This window comes from Ambystoma mexicanum, chromosome 2q, assembly GCF_040938575.1.
Source record: "Ambystoma mexicanum isolate Mex_15411 chromosome 2q, UKY_AmexF1_1, whole genome shotgun sequence".
Classification (NCBI taxonomy): Eukaryota; Metazoa; Chordata; class Amphibia; order Caudata; family Ambystomatidae; genus Ambystoma; species Ambystoma mexicanum.
The window spans coordinates 43223198-43237632 of NC_090924.1; positions in this window are offsets into that span (position 1 = coordinate 43223198).

The following is a 14435-nucleotide window of genomic DNA, read 5'->3' on the forward strand; positions in this document are numbered from 1 at the left end:
TCCCTTAGCGCCATGGAGGATTTAACACCTGCTTCTGCGCCATGGCGCTAATTTACGGTGGCGTAATTAACGCCTTCCCCATTCCCATTATGCCCTATGGGGCAAAAATGGGAATGGGGAAGGGTAAATGGGGATTGGGGACTTACCGCCCGCCAACCTCGGAATGGGGCGGTAAGGGTCGGCGCTGTTTACGCCGCCGTAAACCCCTTACCGCCTGGGTCCTAATGAGGCCCAAAGCCTGCTTGGTTGAGTGACTATGTATATTAGGAAAAATTACACATAGAGTATTTATATTATTAAAGGTTACACAAATAGCATTTTTCCAGGGTTTTGTGTAAGGGTTTCTATCTCAACAAATGTATAGTTGGGTTTAATTCTACAAGTATAAGTGCTTCGGTGTTATATAAGGCTTCTTTGTTTTAAGTTGCCTTTTGAGATGTTTATCTTATTAGGTTGCTATTTAACAGTCCCCACTTTATAAATTATTTGTTGTTGTGTTTAAGTTTTCTTATTTTACTCCTTGGAGAGGGAGATATGTAGAGAGCTGGTTAGTGGCTATTGTCTCGTGCTGTCACGCATCTCCTTGTTGTTATTCCATCTTGGGCGTTGCGCGACAGCAGAGACGCTTGGTGAAGATGGATGGGACAGTGTGCTGCATCTGGGCTGGGCTCGCTTGAATAAAGGACTCTACGCTCACCTGCCGTGTCTCTGTATTTCCTTCAAGGGGCAATGGAGTCTAGCGCTGCAGTCATTATTTTGTTAAGTTCCTCGAATAGAAGGGATGGATCGGTGGAGTCTGGTAGGCATTTCAGCGATGGTAGTATAAGAGGTACGAGTTTCTCAGCTGCAATGTTTTATTTTTTATTCCTGGTGGGTATGGCGGGGTCATGGTTATTAGTGAGAATGATAGGAGGCGGCGGTCCATCCAGGACTGAGGGGTGATGGACGTGATAGAGACATTGCAGTTGTGGTCTGCCACCCAATCAAGAGTTCTTCCTTTGGTGTGGGTAGGAAGGATAACTCTTTGGCTAAAATCTAGTTCTGCAAGGGAACCAGTAATTCGTTCAGCTTGCTGATCTTTAGGGTCTTTAAAGCCCAGGTTGAAGTCACCTAGAAGTAGGACTTGTGAGGTATTTTTGAGGTTGTCAGAGAGGATAGTGGTTAACTCCTCCTCAAAGGACATAATGGGGCCAGGTGTTCTATATAATAAATGAATAGTGAGTGTTTTGGATCCGGAGATCAGTCATTTGGGGATTAAGGATTCACAAGATTTAATATCAGATGGGGGGCTAGTCTCATGTCAAGCTTGGTTTTGGCTATTGTGGCTATGCCTCTGCTGTGGGCATCAGTTCTGTCAGCTCTAAGTATTGTATAATCCTCTGGGATTGCGAGCGTGAGTGGAGGGCCGGCTGCCGTATGTAGCCAAGATTTAGTAAAGGCCATGAAGTGTAGCTTTTTTGTTTGTATGAGGTCCGCTATCTCCACGGCATGAGCTACTAATGAGTAGGTATTTATTAGGGATCCCTTAAGGTGTGGGTCTCTGTAGTAGATTTTGATGGGACTTGGTTTTAAGTGATGCTTTTGCGAGATATATTGGGCCTCATTACGACCCAGGCGGTCCGGAAATAACGGTGGCGGTAAACCCGCCGCCACCGTTGTTTCCGGACCGCCTGAGTCCGACCCCTGCAGGCGGGAGGTGATGTTCCCGCCAGGTCTGACCTGGCGGGTTTAACACCTCCCGCATGCATGCGGACAAGGAAACACCGGCAGTATTACGAGATGCTGCCGGTGTTTCCATGATCCCCATTTCCATCGAGTCCCATAGGACTCAATGGGAATGGGGATTTACACCATTCCGCCTCCGTGATTCCCGGAAAACCGGGGTTGTAATGCCCCGGTAATTCCGGGAATCACAGAGGCGGAATGGTAATACGAGTCCGGCGTTAATCAGGCGGTTTTACCGCCTCGGTTAATGCCAGACTCGTAATGAGGCCCATTCAGTAGTTTGTTCTGCTGGTGGTGTGCATTCTTCAATGGTCAGGGGATAAGATGAATGTCATTTAATAGGGTGTTGGTTGGTTTGGTAGGTGGGTTTGTTTTACCAGTATTAGTATTGCTGGTTGATCTGACGAGGGGTTCAAATAGTCTGGTGAGTCTGGAGCCGAGCCTACGTTTTCTGGAGATGGTGTTGCATGCCCTATCTGTGGTGTTGTTAGGTGGTGATGAAATAGTAGGAGTAATCAAGTGTGCTGAAAGTTGATCAGTCATGGTCGGGCCAAGTGCTGGTAGGAGGTAAAGGCTTGTGGACTGGTTATGAAAATTAGGTCTAGTATGGCCCTTAGTAGGACAGTGTATATGCTGGACATGTACATCGTGGGGCGACGTGGTTGGAATAGTTGGCTGATTACATGCTACTACTGGTATGTGGAGGTGTTGCTATCAGTGGATGAGGAGGGGCAGAGCTATTTGTCAGAATAGGTATATGAGTCCAGGTTGCTAACAGTGGGATAGAAGAACCCAGTTTGGCAGAGTGGGCAGATTCGAAATTGTTAACACTAGGAAGAAATAGGATGAATCTAAGTTGCTAGCAGTAGGATAAATAACACAGTGTGGCACAGTAGCCAGACAGAATGTTATTGGCAATGGTTGGAAATAGGCTGATTTAAGTTGTTGACAGTGGGCAAGAAATAGGCTAGATCAAAGTTACTAGCAGTGGTCACTATTGGAATTAAATGGTTTGCTAATAATGGGCAAACAAATGTGGCTGAATCGAGGATAAAAACAATGGTGGTAAATAGCATGAAGTGAATTGCTAACAATGGGCAAGAATAAACTGAATCGAAATTACTAACAATCGTATCAAATAGCATGAAATTAATTGCTAACAATGGGCAAGAATAGGCTGAATCAACATTACAAACAGATTACCGATAATGGGTTAAAGAGCTAAGAGATAGGCGAAATGGGCTAAGTCAGATGGCTCGATACATTTACTTTGCAGACATTACTCGAGTGCGGAAGTAGGGATACACTAGTTTCAATTTGCAGAGCAATCAGTACGTTGCAATATGACATAACATGAGCTTGTGAGGATCAAGTAAAGAACTTATGGTGCAGTCAATGATATTTAGACATTAATATTGCATTGTTCAATTTCCAAGGCGCTGGACATTTCTTGGGGAGTAGTGTGCCGAGCGAAGGCAGAGCGAGTCAGGTGCAGGCGAGCGTGACGTGGCTGGCGTGTTTATTGCGAAAAACAGTTTGGTAGGATGGTGAGGTGTGAGCTGGGTGGTCAATGGGGGGCAGGCAGAATAGTGGGTTGTATCATACTCACAGTGTTCCGCGGCTTGTTGTCCGACTGCCGGTGGACCGTTGCGGACAGGCGCAGACAGGCCCTTTTGCTTGCCCTTCTGCGTAGGGCTTCCTGGATGCAGCTTCTGCCTATCGGTCGACGTGTAGGAAGTAAAAGAAGGTGCCCAGCCAATCCACGCCTGGGGCACAAGATCAGGCAGAATAACAGGGCAGAGGTGTCGAGAATGTAGCAGCCATTCACCACATTGTTGGTAATGGCATCCAATGGGTAAATAAACAGAAATTGGGGATCAAAGGCTTTGATTGCGCCAAGAGAGCTCAGGGAGCTGGTGGCGCGCAGTAGCAAAATGATGGTGCTGGTTTTGGGGAAAAAATCACTGATGGTAGCGCAACTCGTGCCACTAAGATGATGGGACTCTTACCCTTTCTGATGCGGGTATGGGTGGGGGGGAAGAGCCCCTGCCCTCTCCTCATAATGATGTGCCTGCTTCTGGTGATTCTGTGGTGCAGACAGGCCCTTTTGCTCTAAATTCTGCATAGGGTTTCCTGGATGCGGCTTCTGTCTATCGGTCGCCAGTGTAGGAAGTAAAAGGAGGTGAAATGTACAGTGTTGATTTAAATAAACTCAGTGGTGGTCAGGTGACGGCATACTTCTTGGTCGGTGTGGTTTGCCATGGGCCACTTCCACATTAAAAGGTGGAATAGTTCAAAGGTTGAGATGAGAAAGAGGGATGCAGAAGAAATGACTACATACCAGTAGTCTTCTTTTCTCTTAGTCCTACACTTACATATCACAGAACTGACTACATGTTTCACGCTTCTTGTGTGGAAGGGCCTATGAGCCTAACAATTAAAGGGTTTAAGGGTTGTTGGGGGTTAAGTACCTCTGGGGTGGAGCGGGTGGTAGCAATAAGAGTTGAATAAGGTCCTTTCACGGAAGCTGGAGCCTAAAAGGTAAGCACTGTGATGAGGACGAGTAGGAGTAGGAGTAATTAAGAGAGGGATTTTACAGAGATTCCTAATGTAACCCGCCCACACATTCTCGGGGGACACGTAGAAATTAAGAGGAGGGGGGTTGCACGAGCAGTTTTGCTAATCAACATCTATAGGCCTCTGGGTAAGGGTGAATCAGTGATGATCATAGAAATATGTGAAGACATTATTGGAAAATGGCTCCATGATCACATAGAGGGGTATACCTATGGGGGACTTGACCAACCAGTGACCATATATCTTAGATAAACATTATAGGAATAAACATGGAGTGGAAGCTATTCCCCCTGACGAAAACAGCAAGCCTATCTTGTTGGACCAATGGGTAGGATTTATAGAAACCCATGGATTATACCAACTATACATCCCCAAGACTAACAACTCTGTCCCTGCATATACTTGGAGTAACGGTAGATCCACTTCATGGTTGGACCATTGCCTAACCCCCTGGCCTGTTTACACTGAAATTGAGGGTTTTGAACTCCTTCCGATAAAGAGCAGTGGCCATGTGATTACCAAATTCACTCTAGAGCATACGGGCTCCAGGAAGGGGACAACAAGTTAATGCTGTAGGATTGAAGATCTCGTGGTCTGATAAAAATATAAAAATGTTTAATAGCAAACTAGTCCATTGGGTCAATGCTGATTCCATAGCTTGTTTAGAAAACCAGGGGGACTTGGAATGAGCAAAGAGAGAAGGTTTGGATGAGATTAAAGCTACATTAAAAAAGGTAAGACACATGGGGAGAGAACACACATGGTTGGTATTTGACTCTATGATTGCAGACATTAAAGAAGGAATTAACCAGGATAAAGAAAATGAAGAGTGAAGGGGTAAATGCATGAAATACAAGAACAAGGTGAGAGAATACAAAATCATGTCAGCCACTACTCAGTGGTTTAACTTGTACAGTGTACTCCGAGATAAAGACACATGCTCTTTTTGGTGGCTATGCAACACATGGGCGGCCAGAGGTAATACAGGTTTGGATATCAACCACATCACCAGTAATAATTGGGTAAACCACATTACCGAACTATATAATTCTGGTAGTGAAAGAAAAGTTCTCCCCTTGGGGGGCCTGGCGTACTTGGAGCACAGAGGGCATGATATGTCCATTGAGGGCCTATTGAAACTTACTATGAAACTTAAGGCATTGAAAGCACCGGGACCAGATGTGATCCCAAATATTGTGCTCGAGACAAACCCAGATTTATGGGCCAAAATATTAAATGGGCAATTCCATAACATACTGAAGACAGGTATGGTACCCCAAACTTGGAAGGAAACTATTTGATCCCAATATACAAAAAGGGTCCTAGAGAGGACTCTACCAATTAATTGGCCATGGTAGACGATTCCTCCAAGCTTTTTGCACAGGCACTGATGGTAAACACCAGTCAGTGGATTGCCCAAAAAAACATTTTAAAGAACCGACAATCAGGATTTAGAAGGGGTATAGTGTGCTTTCTAATTTATGGATCCTGAAGTAACTGGAAAGATGAGCTAAAGTAACAGGAAACCCACCTTTGCACGTCTGCTTTGTAGATTATACAGCAGCCTTCAACACGGTCATGAGAACTAGACTGTGGTTCAAATTGGAGTAGTGGGTTATGGATAAGTCAACCTTCCACTTACTAAAGGGATTGTACTCAGATATGACTGTAAAGATTAGGCTGAACCAAGAGGGAGAGCTAAGTAAGAACATCACTACTAATCATGGCCTGAAGCAGGGTTGCGCAATGGCCCCCTGCTTTATAATGTATATGTCGCTGATCTGAATGAACATACGATGAAGTGTCTGAACTCCCCCCCCCCCCCCGCATAGGCCCTCAGCAGATATCATGGCTGACATATGCGGATGATAGAATCTTATTAGATGTAACCCCTAAAGGCCTCCAACACTCTTTGTCTAATTAGGAAAGATATTCTGAGGAAAATGCGCTTGTCGTCAACCAGAAGACTAAAATGAAGGTCTTCCAAAGCAACAAGCAAAAGAAAACTAAATTTGGCTGGAGAATTGGCTACCAGCCCATTTGAGGTGATGGACAGCTTTGTGTATTTAGGTCCCACATTTTTTTGCGTTGATGAGGGAAGTAATTTGGAGTGGTTGTAGCAAACAAGACCGTGAAAATGTTTAACACCATTAGAAATTACATAAAACACAGAGGAGGTTTCTCCATTGAAGGCTTACTGAAGCTATACAATATTTGTAAAGTGGCAGGGATACTTTAGGGTCTTGAGATATACACAGACAAAAAGAAATCTTGGCTCATGGCTCTAGAAGCAAAGCTGTGGCACAGAGCCTTGCGATTGCCTAAGTGTACCCCCATTGAAGCAATTCAAAGCGAATTGGGACTCACTGCACTAACCACCAAAAAAAGATCATCAGTGCTGTATTTATCGCAAAAATGAAAATGGAAAAAGGAAATAGGGTTGACAGAGAGCACCATAGAGGGTGCAAGGATGAAGAAGTAGGAGGAGGAAGGAGTGAAGGAGAGAGAGGAAGAGATACACCGCCCATGCTGCACGATTCGGAATGCACACAGCGGTGGGGGGGAGGGGTCACACAGAAGGGCAGACACAAGAGGGGCAGACATGTTCACTCAACAGTATAGACTGTACCCTAGGTGGGGTGGGGTCCTAGAGAGGGGGAGAGAACCTAAAGGACCCGGAACACAGTACAAAGTAAACAACAGGTCGGGGTGGGGGGACAGGAGTGCTAGAGAGTAGGAGAGGACCTAGAAGGACATAATACAATAGCACTAGCAATGAGGGACCAAGAGAAAAGTTAGGGGGGTGGTCTGCCGTCCTAGAGAGAGGGAGGGGGCCTAATAAAGACACATGAACACAAAATAATACCAATCACAATGAGGGACATGGAGGTAAGACAGAGAACACAAAGTACGGCTAATCGCTGGAGCCTAGGATTGCACAGGGATAGAGTAGGTTATGACAGATAGTTAGCTGAAAGTATGCGCAATGGCGGGGAAGTTTAAAAGAGAACAGTAGTGGCTGCTCCCCTTGCCCACACCTTTCTTACCTTTTCGAGGGTTGACCCACGCAATCCCTTCACCGCCAAATACCTGCGTTGCACAACAGTGCAGCCTTGTCCTGCGAGGGCTTTGCCAAAGAGGGTCCGATCCTTGGTTCTTAAAGGTTTGGTTGTGTGTATGCAGGTGCAATGTATTACGTGTCGGTGGGCAGCATCTCCTGCGCACCTGCATCGCAAAACACTGCAGCCTTGTCCAGCGAGGGCTTTGCCTCAGAGAGTCCGATCCTCGGTTCTTAACAGTTTAGATGGGGTGTACGTAGGCGCAATGTATTACGTGTTGATGGGCAGTCTCTCCTGCACGCCTGCATCACACAACACCGCAGACTTGTCCTGCAGGGGCTTTTTATAGGAAACATAACTCCTGGGTGGTCACAACCATACTAACAGAGTCGTGCAAAAACATGTAAAGAACCACACTAAGTCAAGACAGGAAAACACAACCCTATTGGGGAGACATAAAAGACAGTCTTTCCTTACTGTTGTACTTAGAGCCTACTATCACATTAGTTGATTTCAGCAGTCACTGCATCTTAAGACAAAGGAGTAGGCTCACCTCACACTTTAACTACACAGGCCTGCTCCTCTCTATTTGCGCAGTAGATCCAATTACAACGTTCAAATTTCAAGTTATATCTAAGCCAAAGGGGACAGAACCACAACAGCATGCTTGATTTTAAAACAATGCTCAGCACACCCAACACTCAAAGGTGTAAGAGCTTACAACAAACAAACAAATTGGGGGACTCCCCTCACACTTTGTTTTGATTGTGAGTGTGCTACTGGCTTTATCCTCCTGTGTGTCATGCAGGCCGGTTCATTAGGGACCATCTAGTCTGCAAAAATTATGGATAAACAAAGTTGGAGTACAAAGCTAGAAAACTCACGATAAAGACTAAATCATTCACACGCATTAACCTGCAGCCAAGTCGTTCAGTGGGCAATTCGACGTATATTGTTACAAATAATGTGTGCGAGACATACCTACTTATGCTGAGCACTACACACACAACAGACAGCTTGCAAACGCAGGGGCAGCAGCACACAAATTCTGCCTAAGCTCGGCGACCGTTCATATGTAGCAGTTGAAACCTGTAGCCATTCCCTGTGTCATCCAAAAAGCATCATGCGCCAATGGGCGTCATTTTGGAGGGAGGGCAGGAGGGGTCATCACGTTGCTCTGTATCGACAGAGCATTAAAATGTGGGCCATAAGGCACTGATGGGAGGGAGGGGGGTACTATTAGCAGGGACTTTTGTCCCTTTTGAAATGTGAATGGGGGGGAGTGATCAGAAGTGAGAAGGGTGCATAATGTTGCATGCTTTATGAAATAATGGCTATGCCTTTAAAACTCAAGGGGGATTTGTTGGGCTCACATTGATCTACATGATGCTATTATTATGATTTAAGCCATACTCCCATTGCTCAACATATTTCTATGACAATGAATATAGGGTATGGTTAGTTTACTATTAAAGGCTAGTTTATTATGTAATGTGGTTTGCTTCCAAGGCATTGCTATACATAATTATTTAAGCACATGAAATGAAAAGCAAAACCTTCATAAATATCTATATTAACTAAACCTGGAAAGATGTGCACGGTCGCTTAAATTGTCCACATCCCAGTTTCACCATTTAACCAAGTGTGTGATCCTGAGCAAATCATTGAATCACATTGTGCCTTTTCTGCAGCTCTGCCAGTGATTCTGATTCACTTCAAAGCTTATGTTAATGTATCATGGTATTATAATGGAAAAGCCTAATGACTATAGAGTTGCTCCACATATAATGTAATTTAGTTATTTTGCACCACAAAGTTATTTGTCACTTGGCTTATTTATGGTAACTTATTCTAAAGTCACTTCCATGGTGCCTCCAAGTATCAAAGACTGATGATGCGCCTTTTAATGTCCTTTTCTGTGAAATCATCTCTTTTGGTGCAATCCATATAATAATTAGGAAGTTTGCATGTATTTTGCCTCATAGGGCTTGGACAGAGCTCTAATAGATGAGTTTTGTGCATCTTGAATGATCCTGCAGTTTTATTTTTTTGTTGTGTGTTAAAAATGGCATCTTCCACTATTGTTACCAAAAAAGTAGATTGGGCCATGGGTGGGCAGTTTGGGAGTGCCAATGAGACCATGTGGAATTCCACACACTGCATTTTGGTGGTCACCCCCCCACACACACACACACACTCTTACAATGCTGGATACTCCCCTGCTTAGTTTGGTAAGTGAAGCAGTTTTTGGTGGACTGTAACCTGAACCATGACACTCTTTTACTCATTTGCACCACACCGTCCTTAAAAAGTGTCTGCAAAACTCAAAATACTTTTTGCCAGTTTGGTGAAGATTATTTTTGCTGGCAGGGGAAGGGCTCTTAAACACAAAATCCCATACGGTTCCTTCTGCGCACCGAGAGCAAAAACTGCTTAACAAAGGTTCACCATGTTTGGAAGGCGTATAGCACTCAGCTTCATTTCACAGAATTTGTACGACAGTTTTGGGTCACAGGTTTTCTTAGCTTGACTCTTTCCACTCTACTTGGGGAGCGTGCACCTTTCCCCAACTTCATTTTGAAATTAGGATGGTGGTGCTTTAGTAGCATCTGAAAAGTGGCAAGACTAATTTTAGAGGTGTTGTAGAGCTGTGGCTTGCCACAGAGAATGCACCATTTGTTATTGTTTGTGTGTCTTCATACCTGGGGTCTTAATGTGTACTGTGAGCTCTGCTCACATTGTCCAAGTGTGACACGTGCCCTCACTAGGGTCAGCCAGCAGCCCAGCCCTCCCAACAAACATACACAAACACAATTAAAAATTATAAAAAAACAAACAAAAAAGTACCCCTGCTCTGCTTTCAAATGCCGCCCGGGCCACGTCTCATGTTACACCGACCTAACCCCGCACTCACGCACCTCCAGACGCAGGGCATCCCACTGCCCTGAATGTGATGATTGTGGCCCCACTGCACCTCCAGACAGAAACCAGCAAGCTGAATGAGCTTCCTAGTTCCTGTCTGTGTGTCCCACGAACACAAAGCCAGAAAGCGATTCTCTGCGCTGCAGCCCCTGGAAGTGATGCTGCTAGTGTGGCAGTACAGTCGCCAGGCCCTGCAACACCCAGTTCAGCACCCTGGAAGCTGACTTTGAGACAGGTCAGACAGGATGAGGGACCTGACATACGTAGATGGTAGTTTTGGAGGTGATTCCTTACAGTATGCTTCAAATATCAAATCTGGCAATGCATAAAGAATTTAATAGCTTTGATAAAGACATCATGTCAAAACACGTGTTGGCTGGTCTTTTGCACAAGAAAATAAACTGGACTTAACAAACCCACTTAAGACTATATGATTTTTAACTCAACCGTTACTAAAACCGAATAATCTTTTGTAAAACATGTTGTAGAGATGCATTTACCAAGCGAGAAGTGTGAGGGGTTGTCTTCTTTCTATTGGAATTAAGTTTGTGAATGTTATGTTGTGTCACTGGGTGCATGGCAGGCCGCTGAAGATGTGTGGTGGCCCAATTGAATTTAAAAAATATGCCACCACTCTTATGAAAGTTATAAAAGAGTGTCAGCAATGGAGTCTTGTGGTGTAGTAGTTTAGTGTTATCCCTCAAGGATTTAGATTGTTTGACCGAGGTACAAAATCACGGCGGAATTGACTGTAGTCATTTTATCTGCAAATACGTTTTACCTTGGTACAAAAAACCAAACCCATGTCCCCCTAAACCGCCAGTACACCCATAACCCCCCTACTTACCTTTTCTCCATCCGCCGCCTCTCCTGTACCCTGCAGCGTAAGATCCATCCATCTAACGCGGGTCAGATCTGACGCTGCAGGTCCCTTTTTCTTCTTTTTTTTGTTGGGTCCCCTGCCACCAATGCTGAGGAAGTGGGGGACACCCCTGCAACCTCCAAAGCCAAAAATACTGAACATGGGGAGCGTGGGACACCCCCGCAACCCCAGCTTTTCATGTTCGGTATCTTCGGCTTCGAACTAATGGTGGTGACCGAATTCAGTCAAATCTACCATTCAACCAAATTCTTTCAAACAATTTGGCTGAAACGATCCCTAAGAGCCACCATATGCCCTCCCTCCACCCCACCCCTATCCCCCCAACATTTTCAGCAAACTTACTCCACTGCCTGCGCCATGCTTAAATGAACCTATGATTTACACATAGTGGATGTGAATGGCGGTGCCATCGTGAAGTGTAAGTTCCATTGACATACCGCCTGACTGTAGCGGCGAAAAATGGAGGGGGGTGAGGGGTGGGGCACAATGTCCTCATCCTGTGGGCACGCTGGAATAACCATGGACTAACAAAATCATCCAAAACGGATAGTTTGTTATAGCCTCTTTTTGATAAATGCCCCAATGGCATACACAATATATGCAAAATGAACACAAATTTGGGGTTTCAACTTCACTTTGCTTTGTCAACCATTATGTGGGTAAAATCATCTGGGATGAAGTTACTGTTCGCATTTTAAAGCACACGTGTGTCATGATTACCTCTGTTTAGTAAATGCCCCAATGGCACGAACAATATATGAAAAATGTGCTCAAATGTAGTGTTTCAGCTTCACTTTACATTGTCTAACATTATGTGGGTAAAATCATCTAGGATGAAATCACTGGTTGCAGTGTAAAGTGCACGTTTTTCTAGAAAAGTATATATAAGACCTTTGCAGCATTTATTTAAGAATTACTGGACAAGTTATATTAAATCAATACCTCCCATGTCCCTGATGGCACATGTTTTATTAGCAGGTTTTGCGACAAAACGTAAGACATGAGACACCCAAATCAATGTCTGGTAACTCCAGTTTGGCTTTACCTTCCCTGACCCTATTAGCTAACACCAAAGGGCTAATATATATTCTCGCGGATGGACACGGTTAATTACATGTTACCTCATCACAGTGGCCAAATAAAAATCCTAATTTAGCCCAAGCTCATGGGTTCTGAGTCTAAATTTCCAAACCTGCTCTAGCTGGTAAACCCATGCAGTAGTAGAAAAATTAAACCTGTTGGATTTGACATAAACAAGGACAAACCCATGCCAGTCATTGGGTCTTGGAAATGTTGCACGAGAGAGGCAGAAATAGTCCCATTATGGATCCTTCTCTGCTGCTTGTTTATCCTGATGGAGAACTTCCTGGTCATCATTCCAATATATAGCATATCACAGCAACACTTAATCACTTGAATTATGTTAGTTGAATCACAATTTGTAAAGTGCGCGATTCGCAACCTAAACTCTCCCTGGCATAATTCAGTGGTTTTTTTAGTCAAACAGCACACATTGCAATTTTCACAGGACAGATGACTGTGAGTCCCATGAACCCTCTAACATATTCTGAACTCGGCCCAACAGTTCCAAGTTAAACCGTGAGTGGACCAATCAATCTTTAATATGTTTGCCTTCCCTTCATGCGAAAAGGGGCAGTCAATTCATACAGCCAGTTGCCATTACCAAACCTCAGTGTTTCTTCACTAGTTATTTGTATTTTATTTGTGTGTTTGCCAAATGTGGTGACACACATAAGCAGTTTGGAATGTGTCTCCCTTCTGTCAATAGAGCATCTGTGTTAGTAAATCCTGCTTGTTTGGCTGCCTGCTTTATAGTCTTATGGCGGTAATCCCTCTCTGGCAGTCTGTTCACCAAAATCAATGCCCATCTTTCAAAATCTTCTTTAAAGGTGCAGTTCCTCTGTAGACATATGTTCTGCTCATAATGAAGGTTGTCCCTCAGAGCCTTAGGGTGTACACTGGAGCTTAGTACTTTTCCTGTACAGATTAGTTTACAAATGGCCATTGTGGTGAGCTATGGTAACATCCAAATAGGAAATGGATTCCTGATCCACATTGGATGTGAATTTGAGATTTGGGTTGTGTAAATTCAACCACATCAGCAGTTCTTCTTGTTCAGCTGCTGTCCCATCCAAATGAAAAAAATATCATCTATAAAGTCGATCCACTGGTAGATTGTATTTGCCAACTGGTTGTTCTGACAAATGTAGCATTTTAGAACTGTGACATATAAACATTTGCCAAACTGAGGGCAGAGGATGCCCCCATGGCATTCCCTTTCATCTGCAAATATAGATCATTCTGGAATGCAAAGACATTCATTGTTGCATAGGGTACATCCAAAAAGTCCAAGATGAACTGGGTGGGCACTCAGACCTTGTCACCCTGAAACGCAAATGCAGGGTGACCGAGAGGAAATGGCATACTTCATGTACATCCTCTGACAAACTGGCCTGCCACCTGCTGCAAAGGCAATACCGGCTCTCTGTCCTAACCAAGAAGAGAGCACATGTCCAAGCCTGCGTCTTTACGGCATCAAACAACTTGACTGAACTCTTCAAAATCTGCAAGGAACTGGCCAATCCTGCCGCAGTCTCTACTTATCCTGTCCCCTCCCAGGCCCTCTGCACGGCACTGGCTTCTCACCTCATCTCTAAAACTCAGGACATCCTGTCCTCACTCTCCTCCTATCCCCCCACCCCCTCTATGCCCTGCTCTTCCTCTGGCCCTTCTGCGGCCACCCCTCCTCCCTCCTTCTCTGCTTTTCCCCTGTTCTCCGCTGGCGAAGTTTCTAGACAAGTCCGTTCTATGAAAGTCTCATCAAAACAGGTTCACCCCTGTTCCTCCAAAACGATCAAGGATGTTGTGCTCCGTTCATTCATGCATACCCAAGCCTCAAGAATGACACGGAGCCAATGCTGCAGTGAACCATCTTTATTCACTCCCTGACACCAACTGCCGTTTCCTTCCCCGGCCCCCTCCTTTTCCCTTTCTCTCCCGCTCCTTCTCTGTTGCCGCTCTTAAAGGGGTAGTGTCCCTTTATTCATGTACAACACCTCCCCCGTACTTAACATGAGAGTCCAGTTACATCTGTTCGATGAGCCTCACTGGCTTCTTTATTGTCCTAGGGGTCTCCCTGGTGATTCTCGGCTTTCGCCGGTCAATTCCACTGGGGGTTCTGTTTCTTCTTCCTCGCTGGTGTTCTCGTCGGGTGTTTCTTGTGTTTCATGTTCCTCCAGATATAACTC